Here is a 6,524-nt window from a genome sequence, read left to right as displayed (position 1 = left end):
ATTCAGTGGGCTTACGGACCAATCAGCGCCATCTCGGGTGAAGCGTATTCTGTCTCATTCGCCCTATAGTAAAACGAGGGGTGGTTACTCAACATGGAAATCCTAATATCGGCAGCGTCAGTTTAAAGCCACGTCGCTGTAAACTCTGAGCATTTAGGCGTCCCTGCACTCGATGAGACATACCTTGCATGCCCCACCTTCGGCAATGGCTACCTTCATGCCACCAAGCCTGCATGTCATTCTAAGACGAAATAGACCGCATTTCTCCGGTAGTGTGCACCTTTCTACAAAGCTCGCAAACGCAGTCGTACATCCGCACCACCTCTTGACTGTCCTTCCATTTGAAATAGGACGCATACGCTGAATAGTTTTTCGATATAGCAACCAGGTGCTCAGCGAGATGTTTTGGAGATGGGAAGGCGAGCGCATCGATATATGAGGTGGATGGTGCGATTGCATTGAATTTGCACCACCAAACACGACCGGTACAATGCTATACTTTAATGCTATGAAAAGTTTTTCTGTAATGTAATCAACGCATATAGAGTTTTCGAAAGCCAGGATAAAAAAATAATTACGCGCAAAATACCGGTAGCAGCTATCCTCTCGCGATTTTGGGCTCTTGAAGGTACCACAACTGCCGTACACATCGACTTGTAGGTGCCGCCTTAGTTCTTCGACAAACACCTCTCGCCTACCATTAGTCCCACAGTTGCTAACCGCCCAAACAGCAGTTTTTCGCTTAGGTATCCACAAGGTCCTCAGGTCCTTGCTGGAGGCCATGCTGGAACTTCGAGGAACGATCTTGCCATAAGGGACTGGCACGTCCGAATCTGACCTGTCTGTCATTGTCCAATTGAATATCATCTTCCTATACCTGAGATTAGAAGCCCACGTATTCGGTGGGGATTCTCTAGTAAAGAAGACCCACTTTTGCGAGTGGGAACGAAAACGTGGCACATTCTGAATGTCGCCCACATGAAACACGACGACTTCGCTTGAGGCCAGTAGACGGCGGTCGTTGGTGATGAGGCATTTTGCGCTGCAGCCTTGAATCACCTCTTCGCCACTTCTTGAGTCGTTAAGGTTTCCATCCCAAGAACCAAAGTATTTTGTCCACATCATGATTCTAGGCAGGCGCCTTGCTGTACTGATGTTTCCCGCCAACCCAGGATGTGTGAACGAGTGACTGGTTGCCCGGAGGTCAAAATTTTTGAAGGGTAGCTGTCTGTAGAGCATTACGTCGTAAAAACATGTGCAAATAGCTGTCAGTGTTATAATTACGGCCATCCACTTGATACCCGTCTTTAAGGGTGGGCTCAGTTTGGAAGTGAAGAGCGAGCAGGTAGTTCCTAGAAAGAAAAAATGGGGAAATAGAGGGTTGTAATTATTCGGATCTTCAGAAATTGACCAGACACTAAACCACAGGTGAAAACCAACACTGACAAGCGAACAGAACATCAACCGCTTGCGTAAAGGCTGAAAGTTTGTACATTAAGAAGGCAAAGAAAGGTCTCCAGCAAGCCGCAAGTTTACTTTTGTCAATAAATAGGTTATAATAGGACGTGTATTGTATACAAGTAAAGGCGTTAGACAGTTCTCTTCGCACGCGAGAGCATTAGCAACCTCTGATACCACCCCGAATCTCCCCAAGCTGCCTCGGCATATCAACAATATTGGTCCCATCGCCCATAATTTCTTTTATTACTTGTTTCTGCCCGGAAACTAAATTCAGAAGGCAACAGTCATGAAGCCTGTCTGCCTTTAATTACAGACCTCAAACCTCAACCTAAGTAGATGCGGAAGTTCAGACGGGGGCGCATTAAGCGACTGAAATTCTTCATGAAATACAGAACTCGCTGCTTCGACCTGCTACTTAAAGCTGAATAATCACTAATTGTGTTCCTGAGTAGCACCCGACACACTGAAAACAGCTCGTGTTGCATACTGCTTTGTTTTATTTCAGCTCCCAGGAAGGATTGCGGACCCCATGATAGCAGCCCTTAGTCCGAGGTCTGGCTCTTGCAGTCCTTCACTCTATACACAGATGGCCACGGAAAGAGGGCGAGGTTTCTTTGCAGCTTTCCCCTTTCGTGTTAACGTCTTCTTACGAATTTTCCCACTTTGATGAACCCGTGTATAGGCAGAAACCAAAAGAGCCTGCTCACTCCCATAATGGATGTATAGGGCAATAACGCGCGTGCTTTTTACTCATATATGCGAGTAGAATCTTTCTACACGCACGCCTGTAGAGAATAGGTCACAGCCCTGAGCGCAGGGTGTCGAACCGGAACCGAACCTGAACCTGAACCCGAAACCGGAACCGAACCCGAATTTTCACCCAGAACCGGAGCCGAACCGAACCCATATTTTTTTCGCCATCTTGGAACTGAACCGGAACCGGAACGATTCAAAGGAACCGCTCCGAACCGGTTCGGGAAAAGGTTAAGCCCCACTTTTTTCAGCCCAGCACACTTTTTTTTTGCAGACAAAAAGAGATAGTCTAGCGCGTAGGTTTACCCATCCGGAGCTGTCTGCGCAAGGAAGTGCGAAAATGGCACCCAGTATATGTGACAGCAGAATTGAATGAAGTGTGGTGTCTGGAAAAAAAACTAATTTACGCTTCTGTAATGTACTGGCACCAATTCTAATGTATTTATTTATTTATTTGTTTATTTATTTATTCGCAGGGCCGAAGCATTACAGAGAGGAGTGTGTAGTAATAAGAAATATACAAGAACAATATTTGTACGGCAGAATTAGATTATATCATCGCGAACATTCTTAAGTAACTCGGGAGTTTGTAACGCATTTGATGGAAACGGATGGTTACATTCCTTAGCTATCTTGGGGATGAATGAGGAAGAATGAAAGTTGGTGCGACTGCTTGGCACTTCAACCTTGAACTGATGGTTGCTGAGGGAAGAAATATATGAAGGCGACAGAAGTAGCGAGTGTCCGAGATGAGGTTTATAAAAGTAGATTTTGTGAAACAGACGTAAGCATAAACATAAATAGATGCAGACGTAAACAGACATTGTACGTCAGGTTTATATGAAATCTTGAGTTATTACTTCTCCCTCTTTACATGTTTGTGTATGGTTGTAATCAAATTGTTAGCACTGATCTAACTAAATAAAGGTCTATAGACACCAATTTTTTGCTTGCATGCTTCCTTCTTTCAAACGATGCCTTCGACATTGGTGCTCATGGAGCACCCCGTGGTATTCGCCTACGACCAACAAATAAATTATATTTGAGTTTCTTCTTGACGCTGTTCTGGTTTTATCAGCAGAACGATGGCTCTGACGTGTAGTTGAATTCAGGTAACATTAGGCACGAAAAACACGGCAATATAACTGCTAATATGTAGTTTCTTGTAATACTAACCTATGAAGCACGCTGGTATAAGTGCAGTAGTGACTCAAAACAACGTATCAGCGTTTATATCACAGTTTTTCCGCGCCTCACGTGACCTAAAGTTCAACTACACGTTATAACATCGTTCGGTTGATGAAACAGAGATCGAAACAGCATAGGAAGATGAATTCTTTTCTGAATTATTCAGCGGCCGTAGGCGAATACCACAGGGTGATACAGGTATTCTATTATCTAGTGCATCATTTGAAAGAATAAAACACGCAGTAAAATTAGTTGTGCATAATACTTTAAACACCTATTGAGAATACGTTCCCATTCGTTGCGTCATTTACCACACATTTATGAAACATGTCCTTTATTAAAAGCCCTCACGAGCACATTGCTCGAGACATCTCTGCGGGCAATAATTGTCGCGCCGACCAGTGCTGACTCTGTCGTCGCCAACTGTTGTACAGCTTCATGCTCGGGCCTTAATTCTGCCACATATGCTCAAAATATCTGAGAATTACCCTAGGCATGCACCTCCTCGCGTTTGGCTCATTTAAAAAAGAGATAAAAATGAGCGCTGATCGTCATGCAAACACACGCGGAACGTGAGGCGCCGACACGCAGGGCTTTATTCTAGCGCCTTTCATTCCAGTGCCAGTTCTCTGCTATAAAGCTGTATTATTACAGAAACGACGCAGCTAAATTTATACAGTGCACCCGCTTGTTCTGGGTGGACGTTCAACCAGCTGATATGCGCTTTTGCCGAGATTATATGCGTTCCTTGCCCGCAGCAAAAGCCGGCGGCCGACAGACTACAGTTGAACGAACGTATCCCGATTCTTTTCTGCTTACAGCTTACAGGAAGCAGGTTACCAGCGTAGAACGACCACAGCAGAGTCCACCAGGGTCGATCGTCGGCGGTCATACCAGTCATATATACTTACTGCGTAGTAAGCAAACACGCAATAATCCGAGAGTACGGCTTGTCGTTTGATAAACAACGCACGGGCAGTTTTTCCGTCCTATGCTTGAAGCTTACACAGTGCACCGAAGGCACACGCTCGCGTTGTCGTTGCCGGTGTATACGAGTGCGAGCTTGATCAGCTGCATGTTGTGCAGTCTGCGGCATGCAGCCCTCAATAACTGCAAGTCGTTGTTTTCGATACCAAGCAGCCGATTCCTACCTTTCGCACGTGAGACGCAGAACGCGAAGCTAGAGAGAGCATCTGCCCTCCGTGATCCGCGACTTGCTTGCCGCCGTGATATCCGGCAGGCTGGTTCCGGTGGCCGCCAGCCCACGTGATCATGATGCGTTTTCCTGTCAGAGGCGAACTTGCGGGCCGCCAGCGTGCTGCCCGAGCGCGGTTAATCGAAGAGGCCCACTATTAACACGACCACCTCACCACCTACACTACAAATTACTGCCCGATAAAATTTGATGCAACGAATTGCAATGATGCAATGATTTGATGGAAATGTTACAATTTCCTCGGTAGATTGATCAACACACACACCCACATGCACACATAGTTCACATTTCCGCCCACACACGCACAAAGGTGATCACAGCAAGCCGATGAGTCCTCTCTCTTTCCTCGGTAGCATGTGTATTACACATCAATTCGAAGTCAGACAAGTTCTTCGATGACACTCAAGTCTTCATCACTGGAATCGGTGCTCGACTCATCAGAGGAAGAGTTGCACGAGTCAGAAATGTTGAAGACAACCGGTTCAATTTCAGCGTCAACAATCATATCGCGTTGCCATGTTTCAGCCTCAACTTGCTCCACATGAACACAGCAGTTTTGCCAGTTTTCCTGGCTTACAGACGCCAGTGCTTCCGGCAGGAGCTTTTCCACTTCAGCCAAAGTGAAACATTTATTGCGACTTGCGATTATGAATATTGCATAAGAATGCAATCTGCCAAGTGACACAAATGCTACCGTTTAAAAACCCATTAAAATGCATGCATGAAATAGCTGGAAAAATCCGTGCACCTATTACGTGCGAAAACATGAGGTAAAACAAAAAATTATCTACACTGTGTGTAAAGCTGCTCAGTTACTGATGAACGGAAGCGGTTTTTCGGGTTTAATGCCCCAAAGTAACTCAAGCGATGAGGCATGCCATGGTGAAGGGCTGCCAATAACTTCAACCATATGCGGTTCCTTAACATTCACTGACACTGCACAGTTCACGGACCACTATCACTAATAAATGGGAGAACATTCCATTAACCGTGACATGCATGAAAGCAAAAACAGAGCATTCTTGCAACCATTGTGTTCAATACATAATGTGCCTTCCTCGTGAAATAGTTGGCCTTCGCCACGTCAGGGCTGTACTTTGAAGGAGCCTTTACGCCAATGTAGGTCCCGTCGACGCATCCCACGACGTCTGTGATGCCGCCGCGCAGAAGGAAACGCTCCTTAACATACGCACGCTCGGCCGCAGTCGTGGGGAAAGCGAGCCACCACTTCTGCACAGCCGCGTCGATAAGCGCGTCGGAGACGTCCCTCATACAGCGGCTCACAGTGCTTTGGTGGCGTCCAATAAAGCGGTCTGCGCCGACGCTCCCCTGGAAGCTCCCGGTCGCGAAGAACCGGAGGGCGCAGAGGACTTGCTCTTCGACCGAAAGCGAATGAGGCCCGGTACGCACTCTCCGCAGGCGTGGGTCGTCGCCTAACTCTTTACACAACCATCGTACCGATGTTCTGGAGAGGCGAAAATGTCACTGGAATTCGTCGTCGGCCATGGCAGTAAACACCTCCAGCCGGCCGTACTGACATTTGCCGTCAGAGGAAGCGATGACCCAGGCTGCTGCTGCTGCCTCCATGACAGTCGCGAGATGAATTCAGGGCACTTCACCGTTCACGAGTTTAGCTCCGAGTTCACCTGTCAATCAAAACAATTGTTCACGCCCCCGGCGTGCCGTACATAAATTATAGGCGTACGCGCTATGGGTGGGCCACTCCCAACATCCCTGCCGGCTACAGGTATGCTGCGTGGCTGTGCTGATTGCTGACAGACATCGACGATGTTGACCATCGAAATATAACAGGCGAAACGGACGTCATCGCTGATTAATCTAAGCACCTCTGCGAAGGACACGCAACATGGCGACAGCCGCCGATTTCTTCGCTCGCATACCAAGA

General features: G+C 47.0%; 1 pseudogene; it reads right to left on the bottom strand.

The window, feature by feature from the left end:
* Positions 1 to 241: 241 nt before the first annotated feature.
* Positions 242 to 1,298, bottom strand: LOC149370224 (lewis-type alpha-(1,3)-fucosyltransferase-like; annotated as a pseudogene).
* Positions 1,299 to 6,524: the final 5,226 nt, after the last annotated feature.

Source organism: Amblyomma mixtum, chromosome 1 (assembly GCF_055824585.1).
Source record: "Amblyomma mixtum isolate Tamu chromosome 1, ASM5582458v1, whole genome shotgun sequence".
NCBI lineage: Eukaryota > Metazoa > Arthropoda > Arachnida > Ixodida > Ixodidae > Amblyomma > Amblyomma mixtum.
Note: the sequence above shows the minus strand (reverse complement) of the source record. Positions and strands in the feature narration are given on the sequence as shown.